Genomic DNA, 22,281 nt, shown 5'->3' with positions numbered 1-22,281 from the left:
CTCAGTGTCATATGAGCATAGTTTTTTTTTTTTATCTTTTAGGAAGAAGTATAGCACTTTTCCTTCTATGAAAATAAAATAATACAAAAAAGCTGCCTAAAACCCAAGAAAGGAGGAAAAATATGGACAAAAATATGGACAGTGCTTGTTGTTTTAAAACAGTTATGTTTGGTGAATTGCTTGGATTAAATTTCTTTTTTGTTATAATGGTTGTAGCTATGTTTATTAAAATATAATTCTTTGCTGTGTTTACTTTTAGTGGTACCTCTGAGATGAGAATATAGTACCACATAATTAATTTGTGCATATAAATGAACTGAAATATAGCAAAAACTGAATTAAAATAATAAGAAAAAGATTTAAAAATCCAATATTTCCTGAATTCATTGGCATTATATGTGTTCTGGATCACTGAATTTTAGAAGAGAAAAAAATAACAAGGAATTATTGTCTCATATCGCATGCAAGATAATTAGTGAAGCCTGCTGAACCAGTAGGGAGCAACAGCCATAACAAAGAAGGGATGAAGACCTGGTAGAGAAATTAATTAACTTAGCTGATGGAACATTAAGTTGTGTAATCAAACAATGTAGATAAGAGCAACAAAGTCTCACGACTAGATGATATTCATCTAAGAAATCAGAGAAAAATGAACAATGAGTCTGATCTTCTAAGAATATATGCCTTTCTCTTAAAATGATCTGCTGTCTCATATGAGCTTCCTATATGAACTTGGAACTTGGAAAAGCCTCTTAGCTTTTATAATAAGCCTATCACTTGTTGCTAGATAGTGTAATAATAACCTTTATGTTCTAACATATCATTCTTGCTCTGTATTCCTAAAGACAGCAAGCAGTGTATCACTACAGAAGCAAGTAATAGCACCCATTTTCAAACAGGAATTGAGGTAGAGATACCTTAATATCCAGTGATAGGCTTATTAGAAATGTGTGGAATGGAGATTTCACACATTTAATACCCGGTGATAGGTTTATTAGAAATGTGTGGAATGGAGATTTCTCTTTGAGAAACTTCTCGCAATGAAAAGATTTTCTTTATGTGAAGGAAACAGTTGTTAGAAATGTTTTTCTTTTTCTTGAAAATTTGACACCCTGAAGAAGTAACATGTAAGTGCTTAACCTCCTCCGGGGAAGCTGAGTCTTCTTTTCACTAGGAGCAAGATATTTCTTCATGCATTTATATTTACAAGGCAACCTACGGTGGCAGCAGAAAGATCATCTGATGCAAGAGGAAAAGAAAAAATAATCAATAGTGAGGGAAATGAACTATATAAATTTGATGCTTAGTGAAACATTGTTTCAAACAGTCTGGAGAGTTTAGCAGAATCAGGAAAGACTTGTATTAGCCTGTTCTCATAAATGTGAAATGTTATTTGTATGAGTCACATTAAAACAATGCTCTCTAGATAAAATCTGATGTGATTTTTATTTATTTGTTTTGCTGAGTTTTGTTTGAATACCAATCTAGGTGGTACTCAATTTTAAAAAGCATATTTTCTATCATTATATATGAAGAGAATACTGGGTGAATTCCCTGCTCAAACTAGAAAAAAGCATATCCTTGTGTGCCCTTGAGTTCTCATATAGGGCTTTATGGAATAGCTCTGTAAAGAGGGGATTCCCCACACTGCATAGCTTCTGGTGTCACATCAAACTCCACTGTGCATTATGCATAGTCCATCTCAAATAAAAGTGAAAGAATAAAAGCACTGTTGATCTCACCAAGCATTCCTGAAAATAACCACAGCCTGATTCAGCTTTGCTGTTTCCAACAGTGGCCTTATTTATTTATATATTCATTTGTTTCTCTTCTCTTCTGCCCAAATGACTTTATATTTCTTCTCCTAAAAAAATGAGTTTCCCAGTTTGTTCTCTGATATGAGTTGGCTCGCTTTCCTTCAGAATTCTTTGGAGACCTCACTTTTAGAAATGTATTACATAATTCCTAACAACAATCACGTTGAATAAGGGAAAATAGTTGCTCCCTCCCAGTCATAGCTGAAAATTATTCAGTGATTTTCTGGTTTGGCTGAGCTGTGGTCATTCATGGGAAAAAAAAAAAATTCTATTCCTCTCAGAAACATTAATATCCTCGTGAGGAATTCATTTAGCTATTAATAAACTGGCCCAGTGTTTTTTCAGAAAACATTTTGAATAAATGCTTATACAAATTATGAAAAAAAAAATTGCTAAGTAAGTTCAAAACAAATTTCTGGCTTTTTCCTGCTGTGTTTATATTTCTGAGTAGATTCATTGAACAAATTATCACAGTTTTGATGAGTGAAAACATCAGAATTAGGCCTTAAGAAGTGAGTTTGTGACTCAGAATAAAAATACAAATATATGTTTTCTAGCCATCACCTTGAAATTAATAGTAGACTGAAAGGAAAGAATGATGGATAAATGACAAACATTGCTTGTGCACTCAAAATCACATCTTCATTAAAAATTCATCAATTAGATGCTTGATTTGATGAATTCTTGATATTTGACCCAGCCCTTTGCTTTCAGAAATGTTGATAGAGAAAAAAAAGATATAATTTATTTTAGACAAAATGTAGTGGTGTTAACATTTTTGAATTGTTTATCCCAAATATGTGTCTTTTAAAATGGATAAAAATATTTTTCCATAATTGTATGTGATTTTTTTCTTTTCTTGAGAAAACACACATGCAAGTGCCCTTTCCTCATGCACAGACACAAATGCAAACATTTAAATTTGTTGCTTAGAGTGATTAGGCTGCCTAGCTTCCAAACTATAGGGTTTTTAAATTCATGATATAAAGTATTACAGAAAAATAAAGTCTAGTTTAAGCTTCCATTTACATTATTGCCATATGGTGTGTGTTCCTAATATGCTGTGATGTTTAAGTGCCAGTGCAGCAGCAATTTCAACACAGCAGGATCACTGAGGTAAGAGTCCAAAAATGCAATAATTAGTTAATATTGAATTTTAGATTTTGTATTTTAAAAGATATGCACTGATATTAACTAGCTGCACTTCAAAATAACTTTATAAAGTATTTCTATAACATTCTTTTCTTCTTGTTCTTGAACCATTTAACCCATGATTTATACTGCCAAATCTACTTAATTATTATGCTTTAATTTATGTATAGAACATCTATGTTCACTTTCATCAGTGCACTCTAAGGAAAAAAAATGGAACACAACATGTACACCATAAAGTCATGAAAATGAGGATCCAACATCTTCAAAGTCATGCTGCCTTCATATTTTGTTTGTACTTATTCTTAGAACCAAGTGCAAAACGCATCACCAGATCAGCCATTCTGGTTCAGTTTTCTGTCTAAAATATTACACAAAATTTTTTTTTTTTCAAAAACTAAGTTTAGGATTAAAAGAAGCTTCAGGTACATGAACACTATCATCACTAAACTTTCACTTCCTCAGGATGATTAAATTCTTTTTTTTTTTTCCCTGATATTCCAGGCTAAAAGAACTGACAGCTCTAAGTATTTACCGACTGGAACTATTGCAGGGTGATTCCTCTGTAAAAGTTGAAACATTCATCTTTGATCATTTAAAAATAAACAAATAGAATGGAAAAGGATTCTTTTACTTACAAAGTATCATGACATATTAGTAATTAAAAAATTCAAACTTTTACTTGAATAGGAAATTCTTGTAATTTCACCTGTTTCATAATTCACCAGCTGCCTAAGATATTCAATGTCATGAATTCTTGATTCAAATTTCAGTAAATAAAACCTCTAAAAGATTGCATTACAAAGAGTATTTTACACAGAGTGTGAAATAAACTATATTATGTGGTTGTTTAAGTTTTGGGTTTGATGGAATTTATGTTGCCTAATGAAAAAGTTTTCCCTAAAAATATTCAATGAGCTCTACTTAAGTATACATTACTTAAAAAGAAGATGTTTTAATTTTAACTACATTTATTTTTAAGCCTTTGAAGAGTTCACTTGAAATTACAGTAATTAAGCATAGGCATAGTTAGTTACCTGATTCTGAGTAAAATTTTATGGTAGTAACTGTCTTGACAGACTGTGACTCAAAGATGCCTCAGTCAAAGCAGTAGCCACGCTAATTTAAGCATATTCTCTTACTTGAAAGGGAAGCATAGCATTGTGGCTTAAGACTGTAGCACCACAGGATAATTCAGGCCTGCAGGGGCCTCAGGAGGACTCTATTCCAATCCTCACCTAAAGCACGCTCAGCCAGGGAGACAAACCAGGCTGCACTGGGCTTTATCCCATTGGGGATTGAAAACCATGAGGGACGGAGATGGTACAACCTTGCTGGGTCCAAGATCCAATGCATATGCATCATATTTTATGCATATATATCATATTTTGGTAGTTCTCTGTCAGTTACAGCTGTTTTCTGTTCTAATCATAAAAACTTTTTTGGCTACTCTCAGGTAATATTATGAAGGCTATGCAAATAAGTGTCAGATATCTATTTGAAAAAAAAAAGATTTCTGTTACCTCTTACAATGTAATTTACTTTTTCTGTTGAGAGGTCTGTAACATTACCATCCACACAGGGTAATGATCCAGTACTTAAGAAATAAACTGGACCATTAACCTTCAAAGGAGCTAAAAATAGGAGGGCTAGGCACGACATTTCATTTTAGATTCAAGCTTACTGGATTTTTTTAATGGTTCTGTCTATCTGTAGTATTTGAACAAAGACTAAAGCATTTTCTGGATTCCCTCTTCTTGACAGGAGTATTAAACAAGGTCACACATTTAACATCTATAAAATAATCAGCAGTTCTGGATATTAGCACGTGTTGCTGTTAACCTTTCTTTCTTTTTTCCCTGGTTAAATAATGATAGTATTTGAAACATATCTTAGCATAACTATTTTAAATGGATAACACTGAGGATATAAAAGCTCAGAGTCCATAAAAATACTGTGTTTTTGCCATTATATTGTGCTTTTACCCATATGGTTGTAAGCTGTACACTGCAGCATCTTACCAAACAAAGCGCTCGGTTTTGAGAAACTCTAGGGTGAGGAGACCTAATAGTAAATAGTAATAGTTTTTTTTTTTCCTCTTCTTCTTCTTCTTCTTCTTCTTCTTCTTCTTCTTCTTCTTCTTCTTCTTCTTCTTCTTACAGGACATCATTAAAAGCCCCCTGAAGTCAATAATTCCCTCCTCCCCCCACTGGCTGCAGTGGATATCAGCGAACATAAGAGACCATGACATATTTTACAATAGGAAAATAAATATCAGTATCTTCAAGAGAAAGTTCTCTTCATTTTCCTTGTTTTTATTATCTGTTGCTGCAAACTGTGCACTGTATTTTCAGCTAATTTTTGCTGTTCCAATCTGATTATGGAGAACAAGTGCCAGACATTGTAGCTATGTCTCAACTCCGTAGCAGAGCACTTGTCCGGTTCAAGGTGCAAGTGTCCACACAGTACTTTCTGTCTTCATGCAGGACATGGTCATAAAGACAGGGCATCTTATCACAGATTTATACACCAGGGCTAAAATACTGTTTTCTCTCTTGTTTATTTTTACTTTAGCTGTATTTCTAACTTCCTAGACATCCCTCATGCTACAGCTGGAACAAAAAGTTATTTGTACATTCCTACAAAACAGTTGTGCTATTTCTTTGCATGAAACACTGTAGCATGCTCCATGTCTTTCAATCTTTACAGCCCCAGCAAATGGAGCTCTACTACTTATGCACATGATTTAAGAGCATTCCTCTTTAACGGCCCATTCATTATGAAGCTTGAGGAAAAGGAGGAGGCTAAGACAAGATAGAGAGGGAGGCACTAAAATTGTTTGACTTTTAACAAAAGACCCAGATGCAGAAGTTCAGAGTATGATTGGGTGTAGTACAGGATAAGCATCACGAATGCCTCAGAAATGCTCACTAAAATAAATCATTGCATGCCAAAATAATTCCAAATCAAGGGAAAGAGAGGCTGAGTATAAAAAACATGTAATTGTGTGTGTGTGTGTGTGTGTGTGTGTGTGTGTGTGTGAGTGTGAGCATGAGTGTATGTGTATCTTTATATACAGTCTTCCAAAAACACTCAGCCTCACTCAAAGCCTGAATATTGTATTCAATGAGTTAAATGCAGAGGACTAGCTGAAGAAAAGCACACTGAAGTGTCCAATGCCCCATACTTGCAGGAACTTCAGTTTCATTTAGTGCTCAGTCAAAACAAGTAAGAGTAAAGTCAATTATTTAAATAACTTTTAGACTTATCTCTTCGAACCTCTGAGGCAGCGCACTGGTCTAGCACTCAAAAAAGAATATAAGGTAGCTCCATTTCCTCAGCCTCAGAAGTATTTGTCTTCAAGTATTTAAGGTTTCATCAGCTTATCCCCTTTTCTATGTTTCCCCTCACCATGATTTTTCAAATAGGCAGAACAGCTCTCCTCAGTGTGCTTTACACATGCTCCTTCTGTTCTTTGCACCCATCACAGCTGCCATTTGATCTCTAATATAATTTTTAGGGTTATTATACCTAGATCTGACTCTACTAGCTTAAAGTTTCTCTTCAGTTTTCATGGACTCCTACACTGGATAACGTACAGTTGACTGAGAGAGGTGAAGAAAGGTCCACAGACCTTCCCTCCAACCCAATGGCTGCCACAGAAGCTCACTTGCTTTCTGTAGCTCTTCTTCTATTGAGAAGTTTTTATTATCTCTTGGTCCACTTCACTTGACACTTGGCCCAAGACTATTCCAAGGATCAGAGACCCTGTGACAGTCTCCATCAAAATAGGAATGCTTTTAAAATCTAATAAAAGCTGAGAAACATTGATCTTCTCCTTTACCACCCATAAGAAAAAGGGTTTAGCAGCATTTTAGTCTCCAGAGCAACCATATCAACATTTTTTTCAGAAGGAATAAAGTAACTTTAAAAGGAGAAGGAAGAGTGAAAGAATTTTAAGTGCATTGTGTACCTTGAAAAATGGGTACAAAAGTGTGTTAGGAGTTTATACTTGTAAAGTAGTGTTTATGAAACACCTTGATTAAAGAGACTATGAAAACACTGAGTCAATTGTTTTTAAACAAGATAACAGTTGCTAGAAGCTGTATAGTGCTTTAATGTTAATAACCTCTGTTTCATATGTCTAGCATTGCATTTATAGTTTAAAATTAATTTGGACATTTACAGGAACAATTGTCTTGAAGAGTTCTGGATCTGTGCAAAGTGCTCTGTTGTCAGAAATGTTAGGTAATATCTAATTCTGGGATATAAGTTATATTCTGTTAGCTATATTTTTTAGCCAAATTCCAAGTAGTTCTTTTAAACTGAATTTTTGAAAGACTATCGATACAGCTGAATAGAATAAATGTCTGAAGCAAATTCCTGAGCTTGATCCAAACTTCACTCATGTCAGTCCCCAGTGAGTTCAGAAGAGATTTATACTGAACATAACTACATTCATTAAAGTGTCTGGGGTCACTCTGGGTTTGCACTGATTTCAGATCAGCAGCTTCTTTGGCTTATCCCTTTTTTTTCTAGCCATTTTAAGGTATGAGCTATACAAGCTAGGATTTCAGCTTAGTTTTAGACAATACAGAAAACCAGTTGATCTTGGAAATGTAAATTACAGAATGTGACTCTTCATAAATGCACTGGACTTACCTATCCAATGTCCACCTCTGCTGCTCTCTTAGACAATAGCAACTTGCCTAGTTATAAAGTTGCAAGGAAGAGAAAAAAATTCACTTAATACTGGGATAGGCTTACGTGGACTGGTAAGTATTGGGCATTTAGACTAAGGTACTTAACAATGAATACTGTTTGGGAGTTTGAGGGAGTTGTTTGTTTGTTTGTTTTGTTTTCATCTTCAAATGCAGACTTATCTTAAATAGAAGAATATCACTTTATTTCTAAACTCCTTGATCATTTTTGAAGTGCTTCAAAACATAAAAACATATAATGGGACTCAAGGTTAAAACTTGTTCCATAAATTAAAAAAGTAATCCATAAGTTTTAGTCCACAAAACAGTAGTTATTTATTTTAATTACCAAGGAGATAATAAATCATTCTGAAATAATGTCAGCATTTAGATATTCAGCCTACATGACAATTTAACATCCTGTAATGTCTTCTGAACTGTCGTTTTGCTGTTGTATGTACAGAACTTCCTTATAGTAGTTTGTGTTGAACAGCATACTGAAGGAAAGCCGGAAACTTTGTTATGCAGTATTTTTTTCTCTTCTATTGCACCGAGACTTTATAAATATTCCTCAAGAACAGGTAAGTAAACAAATCAAACACAAAAAATAAAACTTGAGGCCAAATAAAAGAAATTCATTTCCCTTCAGATGATAAAGGAATGCCTGCATTTGTAGCAGAACAATACATAGTATGAGAGTGATCACTTCTGAAGAAAAGGGGCACCAACAGAGCTCAGCAGTTTTTGTTACAGTCATATAAGCACAATCTAGAGAAACCTTACCCCTATTAATGTAATCAATTAGTTTTCCCACTAATTTTGTGGGGGTTTTATCTTGATACTGTTTATTCACGGATCACCCATCATGATAACTAATGTTACTCGGGTGTATTTGTTTATTAGCATAGCCACATTTTCCTCAGATACAGATGAACATTCTTCTTAGACAGGGCATATTAATATATATATTCCCCACATGTGGTTCAATATAGCCAGAAAACATTCTTCTTGCACATACTTTAAGTTTCCTAGATTCCTCAGCATCCTAGGAAAAGCTAGTTACATACTGAGGGTAAAAATACATACATATACACACATCTCCTCCTCCTAAACCCTCGTTATTACTCTCTCTTTAATTACTACAGTATTATTGTAATAATTTTATGTGTTTGAATTTCACTGTTTTCATGTTACAAAACATTGCAGGCCTCCTTAAGGTATGAGCTTGGTATATATTGTTGGTCATTTACTGTGCTGCTTTGATCACAAAGAAAAAAATAGATTTTTTTTTTTCCAAAGTGACTTTTTTATCTGCCATTTAGGAGGCACAGCACAAGGGGTTAGCCATTTTATAAAATGCTAGATCAGGCTGTACTTGAAAGTAATTGAATGTATTAGCAGCTGCATCTATATCCAGAAGTGAGAATAAAATCTCACTGCTGGCAAATCATGTCAAAGCTATATCAAACAACTATATATGATAGTCATAAGATGTATATTTCTCTCTTATAAGTTGATAGAAAATTCATATCAGTCACTAAGAGATTTTTTTAATTTTCAGAAAGCCACAGGATGAGCTTGTCCTAGGCTCTGAGAGAGATGTACAGACTAACTAAAAACATTTGTATAACTTTTAGGTGGAAGTCTGACAGGGAGTTGCAGCATTTGTGTAGAAATCTGGCAAAGAACTGAAGTCTGGTTAGTAGAAACCACTGAGACGATATCAGAAGCTTTCTCCATTTAAAAAGTGATTCAAGGTTGTTTGACTTGCCAAATTTCAGATGGGGAACCGAATCAAGTCATTTAGGTATAGTCTACATTTTCTTTCCAAGTGGAAACAGGAATTCTAGATATCTGCTCCCAAGGAATGGTAGAGAATTAAGCGATGATCACTCTATGAAAGACAGGTTCTCTCTTTTTTGCTAAATTTGCAGCTGTGATGGTTTACAGTCATCTGACTGTAGCTTTGCTGGAGCTCTTTTTGGATCTACATTGCAGAGGTGCAGAGGACTAAGTTTTGAGCTCAATTTTAAAAAGTTATTGTTATGAAAAGAACCATAAGTGTAAGACAGTATGACAATTCCTTATTTTAGTTATATTTTCCGGGAAACAAAGTGGCCATAGCAGTGGAGACTAATTCACAACCTGAATTGTTTTTTTCACTCTTTGATTTGAACTGTTTATATTTAAAGACAGTTTCCTTCAGGCAGCTGGATTCCCTGAAAACTGATATTGTACATTATTCTGTGATCTAGACATTGATAATTAAAGCTTGTGGCTTGTCCTGTAACGTGCTTGACTGAATGATTGCTCCTGTCTTGTAGTGCTCTTGTTTTAAACCAAGATTTTAATGCTCAGTTAATGCACAGCTTATTTGAATTTGTAACATCTCACCTCTTACTGCATACTACCTTTGTCCTAATGCTTTACTAGTATAGTCTTTGACAGCAAAGTAGAAGCGTGGTAGGGAAGAAGATCATAGATGACAGATTTATGCAAAGTTAGAATGTTATTTTCAGGACAATATACACATCTCTTTTTTTCTTCAAGCCCCAGCAGAACTGTTTGCTTTACATCACAGTGAAATGTGGTCCAATGCCATTTTGTGTTTGTCATGTGAAATGATGTATCTAAAAATTAACTTAAGGGTTTTTTTCCCCTTTTCCATCTACTAACAACTTAACACCCTGCATTATTTGCATCAATGCTGTGTGTGAAAGGAAATAGAACCTTTCTTACCCTCTAGGTGTCTGGGGGATAAGCCCTAGACAAAATTTACATCCAGATCAAAATTCGGAAATTCAAGTGTCTTTCAAATTCCCATGTGATATAAACTCTGAAGTTTATGTCTCAGCCGTATTATCTTTAGAATTCAAAGAGCTTTATACTTGGTTTTGTCTCTGGTATTTTGTCTTACTTTATATGCCATCTTCTACTTTGTTCTCTCCTTTTTACTGCTAAACTTGGTCATATCACAGAATCACAGAATCACGGAATAGTTGGGCATGGAAGGGACTTGTGGAGATCATTTGCTCCACCCCCCCAACCAAGCAGACTAAAGCAAATTGCCCAGGACCAGGTCCAGCTGGCTTTTGAATGTCTCTAAAGATGGAGACTCCACAAACTCGCTATGCAACCTGTTCCGGTGTTCAACTACCCTCTCACTGAAGAAGTGCTTTTCTGTGTTCAAGTGGAATTTCTTGAGTTTCATTTTGCACCCATTGTCTCTCATCCTGTCACTGGGCACCACTGAGAAGAGTCTGGAAATCTTGTTTTAGATATCATCAATTTGCTTTCTTCCAAGCCTCCAAGCTATCTCACAGGATGATATCATCCCAGTTAGCTGATGACATTCTCAGATTTATTTCCTAATCACATCTCATTAGCAGTCCAAATGTATTTGAAGACATTACATCATAGATTTGTTTTCTAACAGTTCTTTCTAAGCTTCAAAGTATGCACTGTGATAGACAGATTCCCTATGGATATGTAAACCTGAGTATCTCTCTTATTTACTGCGCTTGTGTTTTGTAGGTTAATCATTCCTGAATTATGCTCTCTGGTTCACATTAAACCCTGTATCTTCTATATAGACTTTCTTCTTGGCTTTTTGTCTTCAGATACCACATACCGAAATACTGATAGGGAGGAAGATGAAAGAATTTGCTGAGAATATTGCTTTGCTTCCTTCTTAGGCTTGTTCAGAAAAATCACCCACTGATCTCAGTATCACCTATGCTGAGTAATATGGAAAGACAAATTCCTTACAAAAATGAGATTCTTTATGAAAAATTCTATGGAAATTGCATCGTATACTTCTTTATTGTCCCTTGATGTACCATCTGTAACTAGTTATTCCAGTTTTCATCACTAGAAACTCTGCCTGGTCTGGTAGTCTAGCTGAGAAGGTTTCAGGATTGGCATTTAATTAACAGATCTGTCAATGTGCTCTTCAGAGCACATTTCAGCATGCTGTTCCCTACACAGAGATCTGGCTGAATTAAAAAGTAGCAAACGATGTATAGACCCAAAGAACAGTTGATCATACTCATGAGAATGAGTCTCAAGCAGTAAATTTAAAAAGTTGTGTCTGCTAGGTAAGGCTGTTTCAAAAGAAATGAGCACAGAATAGCTACCTGAGGGCAGAAGACAAGTTACTGCTGCCTGAAGAGAGAGATTAGGGGATTTGGGTTTGGGTCTTTTTTTATTATTATTTGGTTGTTTTCATTGTTGTTGTTGTTGCTGCTGTTATATGCTAAAATCACTCTGTTTTGTTGTTTGGTATAAAAGAAGACAAAGTGCGTAGAGAACCCATTAACATTCATTTTCAAGATGCACAAGCAGCCACCAACACTTTAATTCTTAGATTAAGTTAATGGAATTCTGGAAAACAGAAACTGCAGCTGCACTTCATAAGTCAGCATGATCTGTCTGGGAACCTGTCAAAAAGATGCAGCTTGTTGGAAGTATCAGCTGAATTTTCTCCCTTTTCCTGAAACTTCACTGTGGCATCTGAATGTCATCTCTTTCACTGGGAGCCTAACCATAACAGCTTATGTGAGACCATGTGTTGGGAGGAGAAGGCAGGCTTCTTTTTGTTCCTGAAGACAGCTGAGCTTTCTTTAATGGAAAGCAATTTTTCCGATTTGCCTGAAGTGTCATCTGACTTTTGTGTGCAGTTTCTCCAGATTTCCTAGAATTATGTTCGTAATTTGCTAATTGAAGTCAGTCCTTATCCTTTATTTTGATGTTTCCTCAACTAACTTTGCACAGGCATTTTTCACTTTTCATTGACAACAAATGTCCTGAAATGAGGCACATGTTTTAGAAAGAAAAGTAAATACATCATCTAATTTGAAATGTAAAAGCCATGTTATGCCAGTTTTTAACTGTCCTTATGTAAAGATGTAGCAGCTGGGGCATAAGAGAAAAAGTGTCAGAACAACTCAGCTCTTGTTCTCTCGCTCTGTCTGGCAAATTTGTATAAAGTAGAGTTTTAAATAAGAAAAACTTTAAATTGTGGAACTCTTGGAGTGATACACTGTATTTATCTTTAAAGCTTTTACACATACAGGCAACTGGAAATGACTCCCTCAAACATGAGGACAGCTTTAATAACTGTCAACTGTCAGTGAAGTACTCACACAAACAGAAGAAATGTCACAGTCCCTCAGCTTTCCTTTTTTCTTCAATTCACTTTCCATTGGTTTCAGTCGCCTAAATATGTATAGAGACACTGTGCATGAGGTCTGCAGTTTATCACCTATAGAAAAATGTTGGTAGATCTGCTTCACACCTTTCCTGTCTGCAGTGCATCTTCTTGGTAGACTTTCATTTTAAAATTTAAGAATAATCTCTCCTTGAGGTATGATTATGTTAAAAAAAAAAAAAGATGCCTTGGTATTCCGTATTTATTCTCCTTCAGTGACTTCTATACTGATTCTGCTCACTGCACATCCAAAACCAAAACTTTTCTAGCTATCATGATGTCAAACTCAATTTGGTAACTAAATATAATGCTGGGGGCTTGATTCTTGTTCTTCACCAGTTACATCAATGAAAAACACGACTTTTGGTGCCACTTTATGTGCAACTAGAGACAGGTCAAAAGCAGACTTACTTTACTGTTTTGAACATCTGAGACAAGAGGAGAATATGTCAAGCCAAAAATAGGGGTCCTACCGACAGTCTTGATTCACAAGTACAATCTACTTGTTTGATTCCTACAAAAGCAAGGACTGAAGAACTGTGTTTCTAATGTAGAGAAATTATTAGAAGAGTTAAGAGAAGGATATTTGCCAAAGTCAGAGTTTAACAAAAAAACAAAATGCCATACAAATGCAACTGCATTAATATAATCAGTAAGTAAACTGAAAATGTCTATTTTGGTGTATTTAGCCTTCTGCTGCAACATTTTGAACGGATTTCCTTGAACGTAATAGCCCTGCCTCTAATGAGTAGTCAAAAGCAGGCTTTCCCCAAGCATCTATGCTGCAGAAAAGAAAAGAATTAACCCAGTGTTTCCAAAAATTAATGGATACTATATGTTTCTATTGTATGTTCAGTGTTCATATTCATCTAAAAGAACAGAATAGCATTTCAGTTCTCCCAGAGATACTAGTAGTCACTACTGAAATTCCAAATGAGTCTGATCTTCCACCTCGGGTTTTTAGAACCTGGGAGATCCCATTTATTTCAATTCCAACTTATGACAGCCTGTCGGGGTAGTGAGGCCATATTTATTCTGTTTCTTCTAAAGTTGAAAAGAAAGAAAAGATTTCATCAGTAGAATAAGAAAATTTAATTTTGAATACATATAAATCCTGAAGGAGCTAGCTTGTTATGGACTGAGTGGGTGATAATCTCCCCTAAAAAAAAAAAGGAAAGAAAAAAAAAAGTGTCCAAGTCCCTAGGGGAAATATAATAGTGCTTATTTTTAAAAAGTGCTAAGGTCTCTTGGTACTTCTGAGTTGCAGGAAAAGCCTGAAAAGAATCTTCAAATATTTTTCTCAGAATTCTTGTTGCAAGGCTGCTGCCACCTCAGACACTGTTTCTCTGGAAATAGTACATTATCGCCCAGGCTAGCTAAGAGAGAAGACAAATTCTCTCAAAATTGAAAGGTTTAATCTTCAGAGTCTAAGATAACCACATTTTAATTTTCTTATTCTGTTCATAGATCAGATATAATTAGATATAATAGAAATATCTTAAAACTGAGCAAGAACAGTCCATCAAGTTAAATAGTTCTACCTTTGGGACAGGGAGGAAGGGGTGGAAGAAGGAAGGAATAAATTTCAATTATTTGAAAAACATTCTATCACCCTTACAAAGAATCAAAGAAACATGACGAAAGATAACATTTTATTACAGAAAAATCTATATGTCTGAACTATGAAATACAATGATATGCAAATCTATTTCAGAATTAAGGGAATTCCAAATTTTATTCTGAAATATATGCATATCTGCATACTTACGATTCTTTATGTCAAAATCCTCTTATTCTGTGTACCCAACAAGGCTGTCTTTAACCTAAGAGTGGGAAACTTGAAAAATGAAAAATCAAATGAATATCCTTGAAATCCTTTTCCAGCTTTCATTGGAGACCTTGGAGATGCTGTTTGGTACCTTAAGGTATATTTAAGGAATCAGGACCTCTGAAAGATGCTGAGATACATTATTATCATGTCTGCTTATTTCCCATCAGTTGTTTGACTAATATGGCTTCTCAATTCAATTTCATTTCATTGTAGAAACAGCTCCTGTGAATATGCAATTGAACATTATGTTTCACATCTCACATCTTATTAATTTCAGCTAGCAAAATATGTATAGATTTTAAAATATTTCCTTCCTTGTCTTTCCCACATCATACTTTCCCTGGAGGAATAAACTCTACAGGATATTTTAAACAATGAAGAAAAACAATATAGAAGTAGCCCAAGGAGTATTATATAGCAGATTGTCTGCGTGTGATTAGACTGGGATGAATTGTGAGCATGATGGCACTGTGCTGATATGGTAAACATGACAACAAGATGCTTTAAGAAGTGCATAATCTTCAAGTTGCTTGGAAAGTGAGAGTAGCCTTCAATATTGACAGTATCCTTCAAAAAGTTGTAATATTATCTCTGCATAATAAGTGTAGCAGTCTGAGAACAAACTGTGGCAAGTTCTGAATTTTTAGTGGGGCTGAAATTTTCTATGCCAAACTCAAAAATCAGTCAATCTCTAACTCAATCTCAAATCTATTTCGGAAAGCGATGCAGAGTGTTCCTATGAATAAAACACCTGTTGGAAGTCAAACTGAGCTTGATGAGCTGTTCTTGGAAGATCACTGTCCTTCTCCTTGCACCGCTGCAACTCCTCACTCCTGTGTTGAGAGGAAAGCGTTTCTGAGCATCGTGAACCATTTCACTTCCCTGACATTATTTTCCAGGCAGATCAGCTTTACAGATAAGTCTGACAGATAGCTAAGCAAAAAAATATGATGAGTTAAAAATTGTTTCATCAAAATATAAGTCAAATACAGACATTCACCAAACAGGGTCATAGCACAAGCAGAGATATCTTGATCTTTTGGTAATCCCTGAGATTGTTAGCAAAGGTGCAAATAGGCAATGATTCTACTTCAGGGGAGTATAGAGCTTTTCTTCCACTGGTCTTGCGGGTAGTGCCTATGTAACAGTCTTCTGTGATCTACAGAGGTTTTTAATATTTTACTGATCTTATAAAATGAAAATGCAAATTGACTCCCTTAGTTAAAAAACATTATATGACTTTGTGTTCTCTAGAGCACACAGACTCTAAATATAGCCCCCATAACAGAAAAATGTTTTACAGACATGATATCAAAACTGCACTCCACTGCAAAAGTTGTGAAAAACTAGCATTTGTCACAATTATTCTTGTCCTATGAGAGACAGGAAATGAGATTTGATTGTAATAGACCAATCCATTCCTCTTATTGAGCAATCTCTTGCCAAGTTGGCATTGCATCAGCAGTAACTGTCTTCCTAGAAATTGTTTAATAGATGACTTCAGTGATTATATATCACAAAATCTGCTCTTCTCAGAAGAAAACAACAGGTCCATGCTGGATCTACAAAAAAGGGACCCTCTTGTGTTTAGACTTAACCTCAAACCAAGACGTATGTATATAAATCTAGATCTGGAGAACTGAAAAGTCAAATTTTAATACATTCTTTAATACATGGGCCCTGAAGAAAATGAAACAGGGGGCAATGATGATGACTAGCACTAGTAGGTTGGGCAGCAGGTGCACAGATTTTTCTTTACAGTGATCTAGTGTTTATCATAAAAATTTCATATAATAACCTTTTATTTAAAAAAAAAATACAGCCAGTACATTCAGTATCTACATTATTGGGTCTCTGTGTTAAATAGCAGTAGACAATTAAGAAATGTCTGAACAGGTTAAAAGAGATTGTGAGGTGCTGTCTCATGTTTCGCTGTGATGTATATACTATTTGCCAGTATCCCTAGTGCTGTATGTGTAAGGCAACAACCTTTAAACAATTGTTTCTTTTCCTGTCCCTCTTTCCTCTAGTAACTTGGAGTCGACAGTTTGTGTCAAATTAGAGAGGCCTTAAAGATGTCAAATTTCAGCAGGTAAGGTGGAAGTCAGAGATGGATAGAGGGAAGTTTTCCTAACTAATATCCCACGGTGGGAAAGGAAGAAACGCGAGCTCAGTGAGTGCACGTGCAGGTATGATGAACTACACAACATGAGCATTATTTAATTTGTAGTCTTTGGAGTTATCAGAGGAAACACTGGAAATATGGGGCAGGAAATGGACAGGGAAAGGAGAACAAATACTGGAAGTATTATAGTAGCATGAATGAAGTTATAAGAGAAGGTTGAAATTAATGCAGTAAGGGAACAGATTTAAGGAACAAAGTAGTTGGAAACTATGTTTCCATTAGCTAAGCTTTCACCCTCTTTTATCTTTGTCCACTGCATCTTTTTTATTTTGTAATTTACATTTTTAAGTATGTGAAAGCAGTAAAGATGAAAATTCACAACCCTAAAGTTTCTTAAAAGGACATGAAAAATTTCTTGCAAGGAAGAAATGGACAAGCTGCCTTTTTATTGGCTGAGTTTTATCTCTATGTATTTAAGCCTCCCTTCATTCAACCAGCCCTCAAAGTGCAGAAAATTCTTTTCAATAATTTATTTTTAGTCCAGAATCTTTGCTTGCAGTCTGTCTTGTGAGAACTAACTGTGTAGCTTCAAAATGATTGTTCCAACTTAAAAAAAATAACATTTAATCTGAAAGCTTAAAAAAAAAAAAACAGTTAGATGTTATAGTGTAGCAAATAAATAGTTCAGCTCTGGGTATTTTGTCTAAGGCTATTGTCACCTTCCAGGCAACCTCAGGTTTATGCACTTTTTAATGCATCCTGTTGTTGTGTTTACCATATAAAAATGAATACTAGCTCTAGTATGACATCAGACTGGGTGTATTGCTTGTATTGCAGTGGGGGGAAGTCTGGTTCCTATTTAAAGCTTCCTTTTTGCCACTGTAAGCCTCCACTAATAGCAAGCTAGCATTAACTGCTTTTTGAATTACCTCATAACAACCCTTGTGATTGCAAGCCATCTCTGAACCTACGCCGAATGCACTGTAGGGGAAGCAAAAACAATTTTTCATGTAGATATTTTTTGTAAGACATAAGAACTCTATGGCATTGAACATTTTCATAAGTGTGAGATATATTTACATACGTTTGTCTTCCAAGATTGCTCGTCATCTGGGTTTGCTCTGTACACCCAGAGAGGGTTCCACATTAGATCCTGAAAGTATGCATTCTTTTAACATTTTATACAATTGTTCAGGTGACATTCTCTCAGATAGGATTTAAAAGTTTTTAAATATTTCGAAAGCAATTGACTAGTGAATCATTTTGTAAGCTAATGAAAGCAGTCTTATTGCCTCTTGTCATATAACTGACAAGCACAGACTGCTCTATAAAGTGAACAAGATCTTACCCTTTGATAAAGGGATAAAGATAAAGGGATGACTCCTAAAGCCGCTCTTGGTGTTTAGTTCCCAGTCACATAAAACAAACCTAAAACTACCTTACCTTTTATGCTACCTGGAGATTTTCCCTGTCTCTGAGAGCATTATTGTGCCACCCAAGCAAGCCCAGTGCTGACATCAGGCACTGCAGACCATTCTTAAGTCACCCTCTCTACTGAAATAGCTCTGCTGGTCTCACTTCCACTGTCAGGTGTTGTCCATAGCTGTGCTGCATTTGCAGAGTTAATAAAGTTCAGCTGGAGTTGCCTAATTCTGAGATGGTAAATACTCTGTTTAGAGAAAAGAGGGAGGTGAATGGGCCAAAGGAATATAGGCTGGATCTACTGTAACATTCCACCTACATGTATGTAGGTAGAAAGAACTTCTGATGAAAATTGCTCTTAGTCTAGGGGAAGCATGCTGCCTCTTTCCACTATTCAGAAAGCCATAAATCAGCTAGGTCAAGTTTTGTCTTCTTCTCAGGCTCCTCAGTCTTCAGAATCTGCCCTTTATTTTCCTCTCATTTGATGTCTACTGCTGTAAAAAACAAAAAACATGAATTCCCTTTAAATATAGCCATTTTCCAAAAGAACGTCCATTTTTACAGCAGTTAGGAATTAATGACACATTCTTACACTGTTAAAAATGCTTTCTGAGTAGCTCTTCTTCAAGTAATTATTTCTTTTATCTATATACAGTTTCCCTATTTGAAAAATTTCAGGGGAAAGTTATTTCTTATTCTGTCTCTCTTATGACTAGCTTACATGTGTAGTAACTTCTGTTTTCCCTACCAAGTCAAGATCGGTTTGATTTTATTTTCTTATATTACATTTGAAAAAAAGCACCAGAACAAACCCTGCTTTGAGCCAAAGCTTAGAACTTTTATCTGTTCAGCAGAGGGAGATGGAAGAAAAATTTTCTCTAAAAAATTTAAAGCTTCAATTATGATGTATAAGTCCAGCATTTTATTAGTCATATCTGTAGCTATGTTTTACAAAAGTGCTATTGTGAGAGCAAATGTAAGCATTCTCTTTCTCTTTAGGTTACTTTTCTCAAAGGTAATGAGAAAATATCCTTATCATTATTATCAAAAAACATATATCTTTTTGTTGTTGTATGCTTACCCCATGATCCAACTGAAATTATTAATTATCTTTCAGCAGAACATATCTATAATTTGAAGAATTACTCTGCAAATCAAAATGCATAAATGGAGTATTATAAGCGTAGGTACTTGGGCTAGAAGATTAAATTTCTAACTCACAAATGTATAGATCTGAAGAGAACAGAGAACTCTGCTTGTGGTCATGTGTGTGCAGAGAGAGTGCAGTATTTCAAAATTGTGTATGGATCTATAATGAGCTACTGGATAGGAGGAAAATTCACTATGTGCAGCTCAATATCTCAAGAAATAAAATAGTGTACACAGTGCGTTTCTGTAATCTACAAAATGTATGCCTGATGAGCCTAATTTCTAGTCAAGCTCATAGGCAGAAACAGCAGCTATTGTTGTGTTACTTTGTAAAGGCATGAATACTCCATTTTAAGACGAGATCTCATACATGGAACACGGTATGAGCCATATTCCACACTATGTATCATCTAGCACAGGACTGTCTCTAAGTCATGTGATAGGTTCTTATGAGCCCTCTGTACTTCATGATAGATAAAGGACCGTGGCAGTGACATATGATGAGACTGACCACCAAGCTGATCTCACACTTTTAAAGAACAGAGTTTCAATGAAGAACAGGTAAGAATAATTGAAGGAGCCATTAAGACATAAGAACAGATATACCTGATCAGGTTGAAGATCCCCCTATCCCAGTATCCCATCCCCAGTGGCCAAAACCAATGTCTAAGGAAGAATATAAAACCAGGACAAGCATATAAATTCTATCCCTGAGTATTTGCCTAGCCTCCAATCAGCTGAAGTTTGGGGAGGTCCTGAGTTAGAAGTCCTCACATGTTTACTAAACCTCAATAAATTTATTATCTTCAGTCTTGCTTTGAAACAAAATAAACTTTTATTACTCATAGCATCTAGTGGGAAGACTTTTCATAGTGTAGACACATTCTGGAAATAGCCATTTCCTTCCATTTGCTTTTTACCTGCTAGTTGCAAACTTTATACATTGCTTCTTAGTTACGGTTTCTACAGCATAAGGGTAGGACAGTATTTTTGGTAGATGAGTACACAGAACTTTCAGAAAATTAATACCTTTTTATGGTTGCCACATTTTAAGCATTAAAACATTTCAGACACCCAAAGTCATGAATGGCATCTGAAAATCTTTGCTATACAGTCTTTGCAATCCATTCTATCTAATATTTTCTGTCTATTCTTTCTTTCAAAAGTGAGATGAGAGCCATGAGAAACTGGTTTGATTACAGCATGTAATGACATTATGCCAGACAAAAACATAGGAAATGCTTGCCATGGTCAGTACTTGGATGAGACATTGCCAAGCTGTTTTTTAACTGATCATTCAGAATGATTAAAAACATTTCAGAAGATGAGGAAGTGGCAAAATGAATGGCCTCCCATTAGTAGGGTGGAGTACATATAACACAACGACTAATTGACGCAATCCCTAAAGTAGTAAACATCCAGACACCATTTCTGTGCTGTTTTCATCCTTGCCTGAGACTAAACATCCAGCTCCTTACTGCTTAGCTTTGGCTTTCACAGCACTGATGGTACAAAAAATGTAGCATTCTTTTTTTTTTCTTTTTAAAATAAGTATAGAGTAAGGCAGCTGTTGCGTTTCCAGTCACACTGTGTCAAATTAATCTGAAGTAGCACCATATCATCAAAGGATTTGTTTAGAAGATTTAGAAAGTTAACAGAACTAAATAATGCAGTAAGTAACAAGATCTAGTGCAAGGATGTTAGAAAGTGAGAAAATATTTAAAATTTGTTGGAACATACAGCACAGTCACATGCCTGCATCAAAGTTGAAGTCATGTTCAGATGTTTTTTAAGATACAGTGGAGACTCAGTCAGATAACTTATGATAGAATGAGTCCTTGACAAAATGCCAATTCTTTCCAGGAGCACCTTGAGTTCTCTGGTCTTTCAATGGTCAATTAAAGGAGAAAAAAAGAAAAGGGAGGGAGAGAGAGAGAGAGAGAAGAAATTCTTGTTGAAATCATGAGTATATGAAATGCCATGATAAGCTTCCTTCAGAACTGTATTCAGATCTTCATTGGTTCACAGAATCACAGAATCACAGAATGGTTGAGGTTGGAAGGGACCTCTGGAGATCATCTAGTCCAACCCCCCTGCTCAAGCAGGGTCACCTACAGCATGTTGCACAGGATTGTGTCCAGGCATGTTTTGAATATCTCCAGAGAAGGAGACTCCACAACCTCTCTGGGCAACCTGGTCCAGTGCTCTGTCACCCTCACAGTGAAAAAGTATTTCCTCATGTTCGGATGGAATTGTCTGTGTTTCAGTTTGTGCCCATTGCCTCGCGTCCTGTCGCTCAGCTTAGCAAAAGCCTAAGGCAGCCAATTCCAGGTGCCTGATGAAAATATTTTCTCTATGTACAGTTATACCTTTCACAGAGTGTCTTTAACAGAAGTCTGTAGTGCCTTCCAGTCCATGAAACAGAAGTTTCTTATTTACTGACAGTTTTCCTTTGCTTTTTATCATTGCAGTAGTATTAATAACAGGAGGAAGTATGTATCCTGATTGTAAGGAGAAATTAAATGACATTGGTCTGAAATTCCCTAATCAATTTTCTTGTCATATATAAAAGAAAGATCCACAATTAAAGAAGTAGAAAGTTGGAGAAGTAAACCAATTTCAGTCAGTGAAGTCAACTAGTTGAAGGGGACATTCTCTCTGCTTTAAAAAAATGGAGAAGACTTCTCTCAATTTTTCAGAAAGAAAAATCAAATAGGAAGAGAGACACTCTTACAATACATGATTGCTTAAAGTTAAAATGACGACTCTTTTTTTTTTCCAAACGTATAATTAAGGAGAATACAAACTATACCTTATTCCTTATTGCTTTCCATAGTAGAATTTTAAGAATTAAAAATAGGGTTTGGAACAAAGAG

At 35.4% G+C, this 22,281-nt stretch overlaps 1 long non-coding RNA gene across 1 annotated transcript in view; it reads left to right on the top strand.

Annotated features, from left to right (window-relative positions):
* The window catches only part of LOC106495017 (uncharacterized), a 49,004-nt gene extending 47,606 nt beyond the window's left edge, over positions 1-1,398 (top strand). The window contains exon 4 of the long non-coding RNA XR_001294389.2: positions 43-1,398. This is a non-coding gene — a long non-coding RNA (uncharacterized lncRNA). The remainder of the gene's footprint in view (positions 1-42) is intronic.
* Positions 1,399-22,281: the final 20,883 nt, after the last annotated feature.

This window comes from Apteryx mantelli, chromosome Z, assembly GCF_036417845.1.
Source record: "Apteryx mantelli isolate bAptMan1 chromosome Z, bAptMan1.hap1, whole genome shotgun sequence".
Classification (NCBI taxonomy): Eukaryota; Metazoa; Chordata; class Aves; order Apterygiformes; family Apterygidae; genus Apteryx; species Apteryx mantelli.
This window is presented reverse-complemented; position numbering and strand designations above follow the sequence as displayed.